Source organism: Muscardinus avellanarius, assembly GCF_963383645.1.
Source record: "Muscardinus avellanarius genome assembly, chromosome: 2".
NCBI lineage: Eukaryota > Metazoa > Chordata > Mammalia > Rodentia > Gliridae > Muscardinus > Muscardinus avellanarius.
The window spans coordinates 163,384,276-163,405,317 of NC_137787.1; positions in this window are offsets into that span (position 1 = coordinate 163,384,276).

Genomic DNA, 21,042 nt, shown 5'->3' on the forward strand with positions numbered 1-21,042 from the left:
ATATACTACTGTGTTAAATTTTTTATTTTTATTTTTAAATTTAAGTTAACAATTTTTGATTAACATGTATTAATTGCACATACTAATGGGCTATAGTGTGATATATCAGCATACAAAAAACATAACTTCTACCAAACATATTATAGACTTGATTTTTAAAAATGTGGCTCTGTGGCACTAAATGCAGGCATAAGTAGAGATTTTTTTTTTTTCTCGAGATGGGGTCTTGCTATTTTGTCCTAGATAGTCTTGATGTACTGGGCTTGAGTGATTCCCCTTACTCAACGTCCCATGTCGCTAAGTCTAGAGTCATGTTCCATCACACTCAGTTTAATTTTGGTATGTTTTTAAGTATTAATTCTTAAAAAATATATCAGGAAGGACAGTTTTTTTTTTCTTTTTGCGGGTCTGGGGATCGAACCCCAGGGCATTCGACCTCCGAGCTACACCACCTGCCCTACTGTTTATTCTTTATTTTGAAACTGGGTCTCACTGAGTTGCAGAGGGCCTCACTAAGTAGCTGAAGCTGTCCATGAACCACGATCCTCCAGTCTTAGCCTCCCGAATGCTGGGATTACAAGCGTGCACCACCACGCCTGGCAGGAAGGACCGTATTATTCAGCCTAATTTTTAACTGCATAATACAGCCGGGCATGGTGGCACACACTTGTAATCCTAGCACTTGGGAAGCAGAGACAGGAGGATCGCACAGGTTCAAAGCCAGCCTTAGTTACTTAATGAGGTTCTCAGCAACTTTGTGAGACCATGTTTCCAAATAAAATATAAAATAGGTCTGGAAGGATAACCTGGAGGTAGAAAAGCCCTGGGTTCCACCCCCAGTACCACACACACACACATACACATAAAATAGATATATAATACAACACAATTTGGTATATAAAATATCACAAGGTAAATAAATGCTATGAATGTATACACAATAATATACACAAAAAGAAAATGGGAAATAGCTAGGAGCAGCTTTCAATGCACTAATACTAATAATAGTAAAAAAAATTCAGATTGGATATGGTGGTGCACACTTGTAATCTAAGTAATTGGGAGGCTGAGACATGAGGATTGCAGGTTTGTAGTCAGTCTCAGGAGCTTCGTATGGCCTTGTTTAAAAAAATAAAATAAAACAGAAAAGGCAGTGTATAAAATTACAAATGAAAAATTCTGCTATTTAGCCGGGTGTGGTAACACACACTTGTAATCCCTGTGCTTGGGAGGCAGAGACAGGAGGATCATGCAGATTTGAAGCCGGCCTCTCTGACCTAAGAGAACCTGTTTCCAAATAAAAATATAAAAAAAATAGGTGTCTGGGAGTATATCCCAGAGGTAAAAGGGATTCCAGAAATCCCAGTACCACCAAAAAAAAAAAAAATCTGCTATTTAAAAATGTACTATGGTATTATTATGGAGGTCGTGAGAGCGTGGCTTCCTTTCTTCAATAATGTAGCTTTCCGTCAAGCACCACACCCACTCAATACTTTTTTTTATCAAGTGTGTTCTTTGTTCTGGGTGCTGTGAGTGATCAAAAGAATGATACATATATTTAGTCTATAATGCCTAAATAGTATAGTAAATATACAGTCAAGAGAAACTATGAAGACAAAAAAAAAAGGAAAGAAACAATGCACTTCTGAGCCTTAACTCACAGCTTGTTAGATATTCAAAGCATAGTGAGTGCTTTTCCTGGATCTCCAATTGAGACAGGAGGATGGCACAGGTTCAAAGCCAGCCTCAGTTACTTAGTGAGGCTCTCAGCAACTTAGTGAAACCCTGTTCCCAAATAAAGTATAAAATATGTCTGGGAGTATAGTCTGGAAGTAGAATAGCCCCTGAGTACCACCCCCAGTACCACAAAAAAAAAAAACTTTATTTTTATATTCTTATGTAGAGAATTAATGTAGCCACCATTAAAAGAATATAAAATTTTACCCATTGAGATAATGTATTGATTTTTAAACAAGTATTAATTTATAAAAGAAAACATCAAAAGTAAAATAAAATAATTTCAATTTTTTTCTTTAATACTATATTTTAATTTAATTTTGCATTTAATCTCATAATACTGTAATAAAATTTATTATATTTTCAAATAAATTTTAGGATTATTTACTAAAATATAACAGGCTAGAGTGAATGACTCTTATGTAAGTACTTATTCTATTTCTCAACATATAAATCCACTAAAATGTATAATTTTATAGAGTACAAATTATAAATAATACTGAAAGATATTTTATTTCTGAATACAATATTTTAATGTTTTCTATGAAATACTCTAGGAATAAAATCCTCAATTTTGATTTTAAATTTTTCTTACATGAACAAAAATACTATTCTCATGTGTTTAAGTAATATAATTTTTAAAAGATTTTCTGTACTTTAACACTGCATATATTATTAACTCCCAAAACACAAATGGCATATAAAATTTAAACTACTATTGATGTAAAAAACTGTAATTTTTTTGCAGATATATTCATCTGGTCTCCAGGACAATTTGTACAAGATGCTTTTATTAGTAGTATTTACTGTGTTTTACTAGATAATTCTTATAAAAGACAATGGCCCGTATGCTTTTAAGATGAACATACGTTTTGTATCTGACAAATTATCATGCATACAATAAAAGCTCCACCAAGAGCATGATTAAAACAAGAAACATCAGAGAATGTCTACTACTGCATTACTAAATTTAAAAATGTCCACTAAGGCATTCAAAAATATGTATGGAACTATAAAAAAAAGGAATGTGATCAAAACAATAGTTGGACCAAACTTAAAACTTCAATATAAAACTAATTTCTATAAAACAATTTGATACATTGCTGTCAAAGCCAATTTGGAATCATGAGACTGCTGATATTTTATTGTGAATTAGTAGGACAAGCTGATTATATGCTTTAAAAATAGCTAATTTGGTATGATTTTTGTATTAACAAGTAGATACATTTACCTGAAAATCTTTCTGTTGTAGTATTAATTTCTCAGATTCTGAATTTCTGCTGTAGAGTGACATGGGAGAAAAAGGTATATCATCAATAAAATACAGAAAATAAAAATATCTGCCGGGCTTGGTGGCGCACGCTTGTAATCCCTGCGCTTGGGAGGCAGAGACAGGAGGATCGCGCAGGTTCGAAGCCAGCTGCGCTGGCGTAAGAGACCCTGTTTCAAAAATATAAAATAGGTCTGGGAGTGTAGCCCGGAGGGAGAAGGGCTTCCAGGAACCCCAGTACCACCAAAAAAAAAAAAAAAAAAAAAAAAAATTAGATTTACAAACTTGCTCTATTTGAGTAATCACAATATACATTTGTAATAAATTGTATATTTAATTAAAATAGTGAATGGAAATATTTATATTGAATTTACATTATTTGCATGTCAGCATTTTGTTATTTGCTTGGTGTCTGATTCTACTGCTAAATCACAATATGGGAATTAAAGTAAAAGTATTTAAATGTGCCACATTGCCTGGCGTGGTGGCCTGTAATCCATGCACTTGGGAGGTGGAGACAGGAGGATTGTGCATGTTCAAGGCCAGCCTCTCTGGCTTAAGAGACCCTGTTTCCAAATAAAAAAAAAAAAAACTATAAAATGGGTCTGGGAGTGTAGCCCAGAGGTAGAAGGGCTTCCAGGAACCTCAGTACCACCAAAAAATAATAATAATAAAATAAAATAAAAAAATAAATGTGCCACATTCTGTAGTAAATTCACATGATAGTACAGTTCTCATTACAAAATTTAGTTATTATAGTTCAATCTCCTAATTTTAGAAGTTACTGAAAATGAAAGTAGAAAAATAAAATTATATTAACATGATGTGACTACCTGTATACCTATGTCAAAAATAATTGCTAGGACTATGTGTGTGTGTGTGTGTGTGTGTGTGTGTGTGTGTGTATGTGTGTGTGTGTGTGTGTGTGTGTGTGTGTATGAATTCAAATATAATCACATGTATATTTATATATAGTATATGTGTGTGTATACAGTACATTTTAGTTCAATATTAGACAAAAAGTAAACTATCTGAAAGACCCCCGCAGAGGGGAGACCCTCAAGCCTTGGGATTAGCGATGCCAAGTACCCACGAGAAACTTTACCTTGATGCAAAAGCAAAAGGTTTATTAAGAAGCCAGTGGGCACTGGGGTCGTCTCATGACTCACGCAGGAGCTGAGATCGACCCCGAGTGCTAGGGGCTGGGATTATTTATAGGGAAAAATCACAAGCTGGGGAGGGGATTGGACCGGATTACATACGTCAAAGGAAAATTACAAAATCACTTAAAAAGCACAATCTGGGATCAAACGTTGGACAAGATACTAGGTGTGTCCATCTTGTAGTCAGCAGATTTCTGGAACAAAGTGGGCTGACCTGGGGTTCATACTGACCTGGGGGTCACATTTTTTTTATCACTGTACCCTTAATCATGATATTACCTAAGCTTGTACTTTTCAAACTGCAGCAGAAATATATCCTAAGCTTGCACTTTTAACCCGTAGCAGAAAGATTTCTCAAATCTGCACTTTAACGGGAATAAGGAACTATTTGCTATGCATTTGGCTAGTTGCTAGGGGCTTATAATTTTCCATTGGGGTCTTACACAATATTTAAGGGATTTGACAATGATTAAAAATGAAACTTTTTTTCTTGCGGGTTTAGGGATGGAACCCAGGAGCATTTAACCTCCAAGCTATAACCTCTGCCCTAATTTTTATTCTTTATTTTGAAACAGGCTTTCACTAAGTTGCAGAGGGCCTCATTAAGTAGCTGAGGCTATCCACGAACCATGATCCTCTGGTCTCAGCCTTCCAAATGCTGGGATTACAAGCATGTGCCACCATGCCCAGCTAAAATGAAACATTTTTAAGCTGGGCATTTGGGAGGCTGAGACAGGAGGATCAGTCTCAGCTACTTAGTGAGGCCATTTGCAACTCAGTGAGACCCTGTTTTAAAATAAATAATAAAACATAGAGCTGGGGTGTAGCTCCGAGGTAGAATGCCCCTGGGTTCTCTCCCCAATAACATAAAAATAAATATAAATACATAAAACATTCTTATTAAATATTATGTATTTTGGATAGATATGCATGTAACCAGCTTGAATGTCAAATTTCATATAAGTTTTCCTGAAAATTTTTTTTTGTTAATCAAATAAAAGTCTGACCTCTATTAATGAACAATCACATTTCTATCATAAATCTTACAGTTATATATAAAACTTTAATATCTTGTGCTATGTTTCTATTATTTTATATGTCTAGTGCATGACACTGAAATAACCTCAATACAACATCATTAATTTTGTTAATCGTTAGTACAAATAGTTGTTTAAATCTAATTATTATGTAATTAGGGGAAACTGTGTAATAATATCAAATCATAAAAATCCAGTTGAAGTTCAAATGGTAAAGGTTGAAAATTTTTATTTTAAATCCAAGTTAAAAGCTTGAGTTTCCAGAAAAATGAAGAACAATGTTTGAAAGACATGAAAGTAAAAGTACACCATTGCCAATTTGACTCCTCATTAATCTGAGAATATAAAAGATTTTACAAGATCAAAGAAAACCCTTTCTTTTAAATCAATATGCTTTATTTAAAAATTTTTTTGAAATAACTTTAGATTTTCTGAGAAGTTATCTAGAGCTGCAATGAATTCCTCAATACCTTTTTATTATCTTTTCTGAATTTTATATCACCATGGTTTATTTACAAAATAATAAATTAACTTGGGAATAATAGCATTAACAGAACAGTATGCTTTTCTTGGATTTCACCACATTTCTTTCTGTGTTAATTTTTCTAATTCAGCATCTAACCTGGCATATTATACTAGGTGTTTTTAAATTACTTTTTTGAATTAGTTTTTTGAATACCACAAAGTATAGTAGACATGTCTTCTATAATACTTATTAGCTTCTTAGTCTCATTGCTTTACTTAACCTTATTGTTTTAAAATCACATTGCTTGGATATTTTAGAGAATTTCCTATATTGGGGTTTGTCTAATGCATTCTCAGTATTTGACTGTATTTATGGGTTTTTAAGTTCCACACAGATGAAATGCCCATTTGATAAAATTATATGAGTGGGAATATGATGTCAACATAAATTTTACTAATGATCCTATCATTAATAATATGACTAAGAGGCTAGAGTGTAGCTCAGTGGTATAGCACTTGTCTAACATATGTGAAGTTCTGGGTTCAGTTCCCAACATCAAAAAAAAATATGATTAATAAAGTTTCTGTCAATTTCTTATTTTTCACACTTGTGAGTGTATGTGTGTGTGTGTGTGTGTGTGTGTATTGTGTGTCTCTGTGTGTTTATGTGTATGTTTCTACACTTAAGGGAAATGTGTCATTAAGTTTACCTCATTTTCTAGAAAGAAGAATTAGCCTATAACTCCCAAAGAGAAATACAAAGGAACATAAAATAACAACAGAAATCAAACACAAAACAACACAAAATCAAATGTAAAAATACATTTTGATAACATGTGACTGTATGCCAAAACAAACAAAAGTCACTTATGGAGATTCTGCAAGTATTACATTTATTCTTATAGTTCCATCTATTTATATATGTGTTTATATGTTATATATTTTGGGGAGAGGACTGGGTCTAGTAGACTTTATTCATAATTCACAACAAGGAAAGGTTCTTTAAACCTCCCCTCTTCTTTGGAGTTCTGGAATGGAAACTATGTTAAGAATTGGAGATTGTCAGAGTGGGGAGGGTGAGATGGGACAAAGACAAGTGTACCCTTTACGAATGCCTTGCCCGATCTCACGTTTCTGCTGGAGCCGGTGGTTCAGAAGGTTCTTACTTCTTGGTGACCATTTGGACCTTAAGATCCATTACTCCATTGATGTACTCAAATATTCGTACCATGCAGCATTTATTCCTGAGAGGATTCAGTGCTAGTTTTCTTTTTCTTGAAGTCATTCAATATGTATATTTTTATACCATGTTTGTATATAAAAAGATCTTTTCAGCTGATTCTTGCATCTTTCCCACACTGAAAAATGTTCATCTCTTTCCTAAAATCCTGTGGGTCATAATATTAATAATTATAAAATATTCTGGGGGGCAGGCCTTATGGGGAAAAGCTACCTTACCACACTAGATTTGGTGCACAGCCAGCACATCACCATTTCTGAAAGGAACTTAATTTGGAGGTTCATTCCCATCTGACAGCTGAATACTTTGCACATCTCCACTCCTGCCCCATCCCTTCCTTGCTTTGTTTCTTTATCTAAAGCTGTGAAAAGATGTCTTTATGTGCTTCATCTGAGGCTTCCTCATAGGAGGAAGGTGAACATTTTTTATTAACTTTTGCCCACTGACTTAGTACCTAGTACAATTCTACTCTTATTTCTCCCCAGCACATTGCCTATTCCAAGTTCATGGTCAATAAAGCTGCCATCATCCTTTATGGGAATTCCTTAATAATGAAATAACCCCCACTTTTGTTTTGTCCCACTTGACCTTCCGTGGAGGAAAACTAATCATGGAGCATTAGCACTTTCTTTCATTTTTTTACTCTTGGTTTGCTATTTTAATCAGATATTCTGACAACTGATGGCTCAGCTCTCTTGCAGTTTATCTGAGTTCCTGATAGAAATGTTTCTTCCTTTTGTTTTCTTTTATATCATTTTTATTATATTTTAATTATAATTTTTAGGACTCAAGTAGCACTAGGTAGTTTAATTGCTACTTGAGTGTGATTGTTTCTAGACCCTATTAAAAAAAAAACAAGACAGAAGAATATGTATGTATACTTCGCCAAATAAATGCCTGTCTATATTTATCATATACCACATAAATTGATATTCATTTCTCTGACTCTAGTCCAGTGTCACTGGATTTATGCTACTATATCTCTCCTGTGCATTTGTAGTTTCTTTCTTTGTCAGCGTAAAACATCACAAATCAATATATTTTAAGAAGCTTATTGAATTCTTCAATTAAAAAAATAATATTCAAATTTTATGATGTGGAACATTATTATATAAAATGTATATTTATATCTATTTTGTGAGCATAGTATGTCAGATGCTTTGTGTTAATTTATTGTGAAAAATATAACAAAATCTACTATAATAATATATTTTCTAATATATGTTGAGTCTCATTAAGGCACTAGCGTGAAGAATCTTGAAACCTTGAAAATCTAAAATTTGAAAGTCAGAATAAAATTAAGCTAAGTATTTATTTTAAGAAAAAATCTATATTTGTTGAATAAAAAACAATGTATCCTTGGGATTAAAGTTTTTGGCCAAAATGGAGTTTCTGTTATTAGATACAATCTTTTTTTTAAACGAACTTTAAAATTGTGTGCAATAGGTGGGCATGGTAGCACATTTTTGTAATTCCAGCATTTGGGAGGCTGAGGGAAGAAGGTAATTGTTTGCAGACAGCCTCAGCTACTTAGTGAAGCTTTTGCAACTCAGTGAGACCCTGTTTCAAAACAAAGAATAAAAAATAGGTTTGGGGGTATAGCTTGAAGGCAGAATAACCCTTGGTACCATTCCTAATACCACAAGAACAAATGTGTGAAATATAAAAACAATTACAAGCCATAAAAATAGCCATAACAGCATATGATATTTACAAATATGAATACATGAATATCTGTTTGCCTTGCCTTCTAAACCACAGGAAAACTCCATCCTGTATGGAGAGTGGCAGGATTACTGTGAGGCTGATAACTAGCAGAGGTACCAAAGATCACACAGTGACATTGAAGTGCCATTCCAGCCACAGTGAAGAGACTCCAGGAACTCAGGTGAACCAAATGAAAGACCAAATAGGAAAAGAAGGTCTGTGTCAGTCACATTATCATGACTATAATCCCAAAAGACTGACTACACCACTTACAGAAAAAAATTTATTTGCTCCCAGTTTTATTCAAGATTTCAGGTTCAGTTCTTACCAGGTTGTGTGTAATAGAGGGAGCTCAGGAGAACAAGAGTGAGAGAGATTGATTGCACAGATCTCCATTCTCACGTCTTCCACTCCAGAAGCAGAGAACAAGAAAGGGGAGAGAAACAAATATATAATCCTCAAGGCCACACACCTCAGAAACTCCTCCTTATCAAACAAGCTCCACTTCCAACATTGCTACCTTATTTCCAGTGAAGGATAGGAGGATATCCTAAATCAAAAGCATTACAAAGGCCATAACAGAGATTATAGGTTAAAATTCATTAATAAAACTAAACTGAGCCGGGCATGGTGGCACATGCTTGTAATCCCAGTATTTGGGAGGCTGAGACAGAAGGGTCACAGGTTTTCAGCCAAGCTCAGCTACTTAGTGAGACATTCTGTAACTTAATGAGACCCCGTTTCAAAATGAAGAATAAAAATTAGGACTATGGGTGTAGCTTGGAGGTAGAGTACTCCTGGGTTTAATCCACAGTACTACTACTACAAAAAAAAAAAAAAACTAAACTAAACTAAATTGAAAATATACCTGTCTTTTTTAACAAAAACTTTCATGGCTGAAAAGATCAAGATAATCCAAATGTACCAATATAATTGCATAAAAATATTGACCATGTCATAACACTCCCTAATATCCCTAAGAAGAAGACAGCATAGTTCATGTTCCTTCGATTATAATGTCCACAAAGTAAAATAGGGTTAACAAACTATCAAAAATATATACAAGTAGGAAAATATAGTTGCTGACCTTATTACTGATAATTAAACTAAAATAGAGCATGGTGAATATAGATTCCAAACAATTCACATACTATAGAAGAAATTAAATCAGTTATTAGGCAGATTGTAATTGTGTTAAAGATACTACTAATTTCCCTAGCACAAAACTAGATGATCAAACAAAAACAATGTAACAAAGAAGAAAAATTCTAGGCGAACTACTTGATAGTAGAAGAAATAAATGACTACCAGTGCCAACTATTTTAAATATAGTAAAACTAATTAAATAATTTAAAAGAATCATAATCCAGAATTTTCTATATTAGATATTTAAAATCTTTAATTAACAATGTAAATCTTTCAACCTTAACTTTTTAAAAATTTAGGCAGAATTTTAGTTTCTTTCTTATTAATTAAAACATACTGGACACCCAAACTATAGAAAAGTATATATCATATTTGGATAATGATTTTTTCTGGAAAATTTCTAAATGTCTTTCCACATAGAAAAATATAATGACAGAGGTACTTATTTTCCATTATTTAATTTTGTGTTTTTTTTCTTTATTGCCCATACATGGAGAAGAGTCATAATAAGCTATCTCAACATCTTTTGTAATGTAAAATTAGATTCACTAAAATAATATTACTGCTGCTGAAAATGTAGCTCAGAGGTAAAATGTACTTGGGTTCAATCTTATGTTCAAAAAAATTACATAGAAAATACAGATTTTAAAAATGAAGGCTATACTTAGCATTATAAATTATAAAATATAAATATTTTGGAGTTTAACTTGAGTATATAATTTATTTTTAATAATTGTTCCTTTATAAAATTAATTTAAAATTTGTTTCAAAAACATTTTAAATGGTACCTCTATATTTTATTGTTTTAATCATGTATCTCAATGTTTTTTGAAAAATTCATGAGAAATTTAAAATTGGATGTTTTGACCTAATGAGAGCATTTTCATTATTAAACTGAAATTTTTATTTTATTTTATTTTATTTTATTTTTGGTACATAGAATTGAAACAAACATCATTCTTCCTCTGAGTTGTACCCCAGACCATTTTATTTTTTACTATAAAACAATGTCTCACTAAGTATCTGAGGCTGATCTTGAACTTGCAATCTTCCTGTCTCAGCTTTCCAAGTAATGGAATTACAGGTGTGCACCACCATTTCTAGCAAAATTTAATCAGTTTCACTAAGCAAAATAAGTTAATGTGGAGGTGTTTACCTGTAATATATTCACATAAATATATAATTATTATAGATTAAGTTAAATTGATGTTCAGATAAATAATTACTACATTACAATATCACAAAGAATGTACAGCACATCTTTTAGAAAAGAAAGACTTTTTATTTCCTGGAAGAAGAAACAGCATACAACTTTGTTGCTGTTATTTTTCCAAGTTTGTTCTTTAATTTCCATAACACTGAAAACAAAATATCTAACTTAACATTGTCCCACTAAATGTTTAGTTTGTCTAGCTCCACTTTATCTTAATCGTAATGCTTTACCTTCATATACTACTATGACACACTACAAGCTACACAGAATATTAATACAGTATAGAAAGATCAATATTGCATTTTATCTGACACATTTTTATTGCAGTTGTTACATTTTGGATAGCCTCAGAGTTATTTATTTTATAATACAGAGGGTTTGCAGAAAAAGTTTTGAAAAAAATAGATGATAAATATTCAGGCATTTGGCTTATTATTTTTATGAGAAAAACTACAATTAATCTCTCTCCATTTAAGTTGTACCTGATCCTATTTTTGTGGGAGTTTTAGTAGTTTTTGTAAGCTCTGAAAATTATAGGTGTTGTTTAGGAAATGTTATTTATAGTTTTGGGTTAGTCGTTTGCACATGCACTTTATGTATTTAATATTACTGAAACGAAAACTACATAAATATGAGTTATCTTTATAAAATGTTCTATGTACTCGATTCCTTTTGGCAACTTAATGCAGTGATGCTTTATACCACACCAAGCTGCAAATGTTTGTTAACTCTCAATTATTTTATTGAAGTAAGCAGATTTCTGACAACCATCTGTTTAGGGTGTACTTATTTCTGTTAATAAATCCATTTGAAAGTGAAATAGTCATTAAAGCAAGGAAGTAAGTGTAGCATCTCTGAAAAGTTGAAGCTATATATATATTCTGTGACACATGCTGTGCAGTGTTGGTTATAGAGGCATAAAATGGGTGTAAAATTTCTGCTAAAACAAGAGTTCTATTTATATTGTTCTTATGTAAATATCATCTTTAAAAAATTACTGATACATGTTAGTCTTAAAAATGTATATGCTTTGCATTGATATCAGGAAAACATAATTAAATTTTAGCATGTTAGCATTTTATTACTCTGGATTATTTTTCATTTGCACTTTTTTCACATTTAGAGTTTTTCTAGTATTATAGTATGAAAATATATTTTATCTAACATACATGCATTATGTATGGTATTATTGCATGTGAATATCTCAATATATTCACTCTTGTACAAAGAACATACAGCTGCTTATTGAGAATCAATTTGCTCATAAATTAATTAATTATATCAGAATGCTAATTTCTCTTGATATTTAAAAGTGTCATTTTTTTGTCAATGAAATCTTTATGTAACTCTTGTTTTTCCTAGTTTATATTTAAACAATTTTTATTGCACCTGGATTTCATTTTCTTTGTTGGTAACTGCCTAGAGCTCTACGGTGATCTCTTAGTGAGCTTGTCAAAGTGAATTTTTTATGACTTTTATATTGTTTATTTAAAATTAGGTCATCCAAACATATTATCTAGATTTGATGGAAAATCTACATAGGCATTTTCATGTCATATGTTAAGAAATGTAAATAGTGGTTACAAACTTCTTCTCTTAAAAAGTTTAGAAAACCTAGGAAGACATTATGAAGTTTTGTTCAGAGAAACATGTCTGATAAAAAGTGCTTTTTATCTGGGCATGGTGGCTCACACTTCTAATCCCAGCATTCAGGAGGCAAAGACCAGAGGATGAGTTTTGTGGACAGCCTCAGCTACTTAGTGAGGCCCTTCACAACTCAGTAAGACCCTGTCCTGTTTCAACAACAACAAACTAAAGATGAAATAATAGGGGTGGGAATGTAGCTCAGAGGTACAGTGACCCTGGGTTCCATCTCTGGTACCAAATAAAAAAAAAGTGCTTCGAAAATGTCAACGAAAACTTAAAAAGATAGTCAAACATCTCAATTAGAATAGTGCCTAAATTCTTAAATAAATATTTAGATAATTTAATTAAATTTCTATTAGGGCCAGATCTCTTTTTGTTGGATATGAAACTAAGGCTAGTCTCTATAGTGGAAGAGGTAGCAGTCTAGCCGAACTAATAACTTTTTCAATACTTATTTTTATTTTTGTGGTACTAGGGATTGAACTCAAGAGCATTCTACCACTGTGATACACCCCAGCCTCTTTTTTTTTTTTAATTTTGAAACAGGCTTTTAGTGAATTACCTCACACTAGCCTGAAACCTGCAATCTATCTGTCTCAACCTTTCAAGTAATAGGATTATATGAGTGTGCCAACGTGCCCAGCCAACACTTGCTTTTCAAAAGACAAATACAGATAGTGAGAGGGACTAAGAAAGTATCAGCAGGAATATATCACTTCAATCAGCAACTTTAAGAAACAGAAGATTTTCTCTTTTTTTTCTTTCTTTCTTTTTTTTTTTTTTTTGGTGGTACTGGGGTTCCTGGAAGTCCTTCTACCTCCGGGCTACAATCCCACGGGCTCCACGCCCAGACCTGTTTCTTTAAATACTTTTTTATGTGGAAACAGGGTCTCTTAAACCAGCGCGGCTGGCTTTGAACCTGCGCAATCCTCCTGTCTCTGCCTCCCAAGCGCGGGGATTACAAGCCTGCGCCACCATGCCCGGCGAAAGAGAAGATTTTCAAACAATATTCAAAGATATTCAAAGAAAATAAATATTGCTCTATCAAAGAAACATCTGCACTTTTATGTTCGTTTCATTCTTTCTAACAGCCAAGTTGAAAAATTGACCAAAATTTACATCAATTTAAAAATAAAGAAAATATTGACACACAGTGGAGCACTAATTTGGCCATTAAAAATCAGAAATCGAATCCTCTGTGACAACATAGATGAACCTGGAGAACATTTATATTAAATGAACTAAAACATGTACAGAAAGACAAGTATCATTGCAATGGTTTATCTTTAGAATGTTCCCACCAACCTTCACAGGAACAAGGTATCGATGTGGAAGCCCAGCATGGATGATTAAAAAGGGGTGCCTAAAAATATTGCCTTGGGGATTATAAATCCTTCTACCTCCCCCTGCTCTCTTTCTACTTCTGGCCTCCAAGCTGAGAGAGAAAATCCTCAAGCCCTTCCTCTCTCAATTTCCCATCACTATGCCCTGAGCTCCACACACCTGCCTAACCTGGACTGACCTTTTAAATCTCAGAAAACCTTGAGCAAATAAACCTTCCTTCTTCTAAATTGTTTGGTCAGTCATTTTGAATTATGGAAGTGGGAATGCTTGCTGAGACCACCACATAATCTCACTGGAGTTTGGAATGTAAAAAGTCAAATTCACAGAAATAGTGAGTAAATTGGTGGATACCACAAGCTGTTGTGAGGAAATTGAGAGATACTGGTCAAAGAACACCATATTTTAGTTATTCAAGAGGAATATGAGATTTCACAACACAATGCCTACAGCTGATAGCAATATATAATTTATTTGTATATTGCTAAGTAGATATTGAAGTGTAGCTTATATATACACACAAACACACACATGCACAGTGTGTAAGGTAATGCATCAAGTTTAATTATCTTATTTATGCCCCATATACATATATGTACACCACATGTATATATGGTGCACAACATTAAATAATAATTAAAACATTACAGTTAAAAAGAAAAGAATCCCAAGAGAATAGGAAAGAGACCAGAGACTACCACTGAGCCTATCCCATGCTTATACTTGGAGTCAACCTCCCTGAGAGTAGGAAGGAGTGACAATGGCACAAATGGATAATTATTCACCAATAGATCAAATTATTATAGTTTCCAACACAAAACAAATTATTTTTTGAAGAACAAGTCTAAATATCAAAATGTTTAAATTAATATGTTTTAAGAAAATTTCTGTTTTTATCATCTATGAGAGTAAAGATTTCATAAGCTTCATTTTCTGTGGATTTTCATTTTTAATACTACAACAAAGAATTAAAAGGACATTTAGTGTCTTTTTCCATATATTAGATTACCTAAATACCAAGATCTTATATGCCATGGTGCAAAATGGGAATGGATTACTCCTGACCACATATACTCTTTATTTCAGAAGAGTAAAATCGACTTTATGTTTCAGAAGTTTTCTGACTACCAAATTATTTTGTAATTACATCAAAGTACCTGGATACATTTTTTTCCACTATAGAAGTATTTCACTTAAAGTGAAATACTATGAATTGAGACATCAGGTAGTATAGCCATATAAATAATATCAGAACTAGGTCTGAGAAATAAATATGACTTAATCAGAAAATAAAAATATAATATATTTAGTAGTGTTAATGAAAATACATTGATGTAGAGATGTCATACATTAAACAGATTTAAAATCACCCCAAACAGGTTAATTCAAACAAAATCTTCAAATATTTATTTAATACAATATAGCAGATTAAATAGAGAATAATGAGTGGAAAACATTCAGTTGTTTGTTTATCAGCCCTTTCTTTAGTAAAAGAGATATTTTTCTTCAAGGCCTTTTGCTCTATGTGAAGTAGTTTGATCAGAGGACCCATCACTCCTGGTAATAGAATGGATATATTATCTGTCCTACATTAGAACTTCAACAAACCTGAAAGCAGTGGATTGAAGAATGTGTAAATGGCCTAAGAAAATACACAATTCCACCTAAAGAAGCCTTCTTTTTGCTCAGATTGTCCAAATTATTCATTCATTCATTCATTCATTCATTCATTCATTTATGGTGCTGGGGATTGAACACAGAAGCATTACACTTCCTAGCCTGATTTGTTTATTCTTTATTTTGAAACAGGGTCTCACTAAGCAGCTGAAGCTGACCAAGAACCAGTATCCTCCTCTCTCAGCCTCTGAAGTACTGGGATTACGAGCACTGGCCACTACACCTGGCTCCCAAATTACTTTTAAAATACATAAATGTGCATAAAACATTAGTCTTTGCCATTCCTTAAATCGATTTCTGAATGTTGAATCAAGTCATGCGTCTAATAATGTCATTGATTGATTCAAACTTTGATTAGTATGAATGCATATGTAATTCTTGGGTGAATACATAAAATCAACTTTTTTTTCTTTTTGTAGGTACTGGGAGTGGAACCCAGGGGCATTCTACCTCCAAGCTACACCCCTAGCCCTATTTTTTTATTAGTTATTTTAAAACCATGTCTCACTGAGTAGCTAAGGCTGGTGGTGAACTACTATCTTCCTATATACTGGAATTACAGGCATGTGCTACCATGCCTGGCCATCAAATCATTTATGACTCATATAAAACAAAACAAAACAGGAGCCGGGTGTGGTGGCACACGCTTGTAACCCCCGCGCTTGGGAGGCGGAGACAGGAGGATTGCGCAGGTTTGAAGCCAGCCGCGCTGGTGTAAGAGACCCTCTTTCAAAAATATAAAATAGGTCTGGGAGTGTAGCCCAGAGGTAGAAGGGCTTCCAGGAACCCCAGTACCACCAAAAACAAACAAACAAACAAACAACCTTTCTTTTGTAAATTGAGTATCATTATTTTTACTGATGATAAAGTTTATGAAAATTTATAAAAATATTACTAGTATGTGGGAATATGCTTTTATCCTTTTACATGCTAAGGTGTAAAAAAGGCAAATGAATACAAATAAAGTGTATTGCTTCTATTAGTTACAAAAAATTGAAGATGGATAATTACCTGTCAATCATAAGGCTTTATAACCTACAAAGTCAATGTTTTTCCACTTTAAAATGAATTCATCTTGATTAATCACTGTAAATAAAACTATGAAACATAATATTAGTCTAAAGATAAACTCAGAAAACTGTGGACATTTTCATCCTCTGAGTTATTTTAAATGATAGTGATTTTTATTTCTAAGATTAAATATTTTTTTATTAAAAAGCCTCAATTATTTGTGAATATGAGGTGTGGGTTTGAGAAAACATACAGTTACTATGCAACTACCTTCAGTTATTTATTTATTTTTTGAGGTATTAAGGATGGTATTCAGGGGTATTCTACCCTTGAACTACACCTCCAGCCATACTTTTTTATTCTTTATTTTGAAACAGGGTCTCACTGAGTTGCAAATGGCCTCACTAAGTAGCTGAGTCTGGCCATGAACTATAATCCTCCTGTCTCAGCCTCCTGAATGTTGGGATTTTAAATGTGCACCACAATGTCAGGCTTTTGTTATTTTTTAATATATTGGTTCAAGACAAAATTTCAAGATGAGAGCTGAGGTATGTGACTTTTGGAAAACATAAAACTCTTTTGATCTTTTGATAAATAAAATGTGGAAGAAATTTTGAAATGGTGACTGTGGGACAAAGCACTTTTTTTTTTTGGTGGTGGTACTGGGGTTCCTGGAAGCCCTTCTACCTCTGGGCTACACTCCCAGCCAGACCTATTTTTATATTTTTATTTAGAAACAGGGTCTCTTAACCCAGCATTGCTGGCTTCGAACCTGTGTGATCCTCCTGTTTCCACCTCTCAAGCGCGGGGATTACAAGAGTGTGCCACCACACCCAGCTAACACAGCACTTCTCAGTGGCTGAAATAAAGTTCATCTACCAAGAAGACAGTGTCTTAAGAAACAAAATAAATATATCTCATGAACCTCGGCAGAAAGAATCCAGTAACTCTGAACTGCAAGATCCACTGCAAACAACAACAACAACAACAACAACAACAACAACAACAGCAAAAACAAAACTCTAGCGTTGTCGGTCCAAACCCCAATTCCTGGACCTGACTGACACCAATGTGGCAAAATAACCCAAAAGTTTGAAAATGGACATAGAGCTCCAACATCTTAAGCAACAAGAGGCACCTGAGCCAGAAACCCATGTGCTCACCAAAGGCAGGACTACAGTGGCATAGTGAGTTCTCCAGACACCTGGATCAAGACAACCAGGTATCTGAAAGCATCCAGAGAAGCTGCGGGACTTAGCATGCACCCGGGTACCAGCAATATACTTTTCCTCCTGGCCTGTGCCCCAGTACCTGGCGCTATCCATATGCACCCAAGGTGGGCCCTGGGAACCTGAAGTAACCCTGAGTGCCTAGTATGCACCCAGTGGATGCCCGAGACCCAGCACCTACAGTAACCCTGTGCCCCTAGAGTCCACTGAGGTACCCGGTGGTAAACTTGTGCACCAAGTGTGGGCCCTGGGACTCTGCAGTAACTGTGTGTGCTTAGTGTGCACCCAGTGTGCTCCCCAGGACTTGGCAGTAACCGTGTGCACCCCAGGACCCTGCGGCAACCCTTTGCGCCCAGTGTGCATTGTGGGACATGACATTCTACCCCAGTTAGAATTGCCAGAGACATAGGAAAGGTCTTCAAGGTGCAATAACTGCACAGGGCCACAGGGGGTGGCTCCAAGGCTACTTTGGGCACCTTCCATCCCTGAGGGTAGAGAAGCACAGGCCTGAGTCCAGGTTGGAGAGTACAGAGGCACAGACTACAGACTAGAAATACACAGAATCCTGGACATGTACAGAATTTGTTAACAGTGACACCAGACACCCTGACACCTAAACCAAAAGCTGTCAAAAATGAGAGAGGGGTCCAAACACCCAAACCCAAAGCTCTCAAAGGTGAGAGAGGGGTTGAAACACCCAAATGGTGTTATAAAGCTGACAATGGGGTATGGAACAACTTAAAAGACATTGGATTATACTCCGAAAGATACCACAGTGATCAGACATTCAGATATTACATGGACCCAACACCATATTCATAAATTAGTAGGACTTTTTTTAGTTTTCTTTTATTGTTTGTTTTTTCTTATTTCTTTTCCTTTTACTTATTTTTTTTATATGTTTGATTGTTTGCTTTGCTTTCTGGTCTCACACAGTCACTAGTTCTTTTTATTTTATTTTTGTCCTTTTGCCTCTTTATTACTCTTTTTTCCCTCTTTTGGTCATTTTTTCTTTGATTATGTTAATAGTTAGCTTTTGCATCTTGTTTTGTTTTTTTATTTGTGTTTGTTTGTTCCCTTCCCCCATCCCTCTTACAAACTTCTCCTACTCTAGGCTATCTATTGTCTTGTCTCAAAACTTTTTCCTGTACTGTATTTCCTTGTTTAATATTCAAGGAATTTCATATCATCACACTTAAATGTTCTACTAAGTATAAGAGTCCTACTATCTAACTCTTTCTCAATTTCAACAAGATATTACCTTATTATACTTAAATTCTTTCTCAACCTAATCTTCTCCTCTACCTTACCTGATTTCTGTACCCATCACCCCAGTTCCTCCCCCATCACCCAACCCTCACCACTGGAAAAAGTACAGCCAACCTGCTGACATCTCTAAATTCCTACTACTAAGATTGGATTAGACAAAATATCCACAAATGTTGGGACGACATCAGAAAAACAAGCCTGAGACCCTTGAAAATATGAGAACCAGGAATAATGAACAGACAACAGAAATCACGAATACTGACCTACAAGAAATGCAAGAAGGGGAGTTCAGAAATCTTGATCTACAATATGATGAAAGGCTTTAAATCAAGTCTACAGAAAATAAAATAGAAAATAGAAACACTAAGAAAGAAAGAGGTATAGAATGAAATAAAAATGTCAATAAATAAAATGAAGACAGCATTAGAAAAAAAATTCTGGAAGATTAGATGAAATAGAAAGTAGAACATCACTGTTAGAAAACAGTTAATTCAAAACTGAAAACACAGTCAACAGCATACAGAAGTCATTACAGCAACAAAACCTAAACTTTCAACAGCTATGGGACAATGTGAAGTGTCCTAACTTACAGATAAAAGGCACTGAAGAAGGGATAGAGATACAGACCAAGAGTATTTGTAATCTCTTCAGAGAAATAATTTCAGAGAATTTTTCAAACATGGAAAGAGACTTGGATCTTCAAATTCAGGAGACATACAGAACATCATTAAGACAAGACCAAAGAAGAATATCCCCATACCATATAATAATAAAAATGACCAACATAGAGGCCAAGCAAAGAATCTTAATAGAAGTGAGAACAAACGGAAGAGTGTCATATAGAGGCAAAACAATAAAAATCACCCCAGACTATACAGCCCAAGTCATGAATGCCAGGAGAGACTGATATGATGTGACCCAAACCCTGGATGAAAACAACTTTCAACCAAAACTGCTATATGTAGCAAAACCATTATTCAAAATTGATAGAGAAACAAAAATGTTTCAAGATAAGCAGAACTTAAAAAAATTCATGATTTCTAAGCCAACATTAGAGAAAAGACTTAAAGAAATAAACCATAAAGAAGAAAAAAGAAGCAGATTCCAGAACCAGAGAAGAGATGAAGTTGATCAGCAGGGCATCCTAAGTAAAGAAGAAATAATATTATATACAACAGAAAATAGAACACACAATGACAGGAAACAAACATCATGTTTCAATAATAATGCTGAATGTTAAAGGACTTAACTCATCAATCAAAATATACAGACTGGCAATGTGGATTAAAACACATAATCCAAATATATGCTGTTTGCAAATATATGCTGTTTGCAAGAAATCCAAATATATGCTTACAGCAAAAGACATTCACAGACTGAAAGTGAAAGGATGGAAAAAAAATATATCATTTAATGGAGACCAAAACCAGGCAGGAGTAGCAACACTGATATCCAACCAAACAGACTTTAAGCGAAAGCACATCAGAAGAGACAAAGAAGGGCATTTCCTTTTATTAAAAGGAAAAATCCACCAGTAATATATAATGATAGTAAATGTTTATGCCCTGAATTTTGTTTCAGCCACATTTGTAAAACAAACCCTCCTGGAAATCAGATCTCAAATAGACCCAAATACAATAATAGTGGGAGACTTCAATATACCTCTCACACTACTGCATAGACCTTTAAGTCAAAAGATGAGTAATGACTCTTCAGAACTAATGAAAACTATAAAACAAATAGATCTAATAGACATATACAGAATATTTTAGTCAGAAACAGCAGAATACACATTCTTGTCAGTATCCCATGGAACCTTCTCCAAAATAGATCACATCCTGGGACACAAAACAAGCATCAGCTATTCAAAAGGTGTAATATAATTCCCTG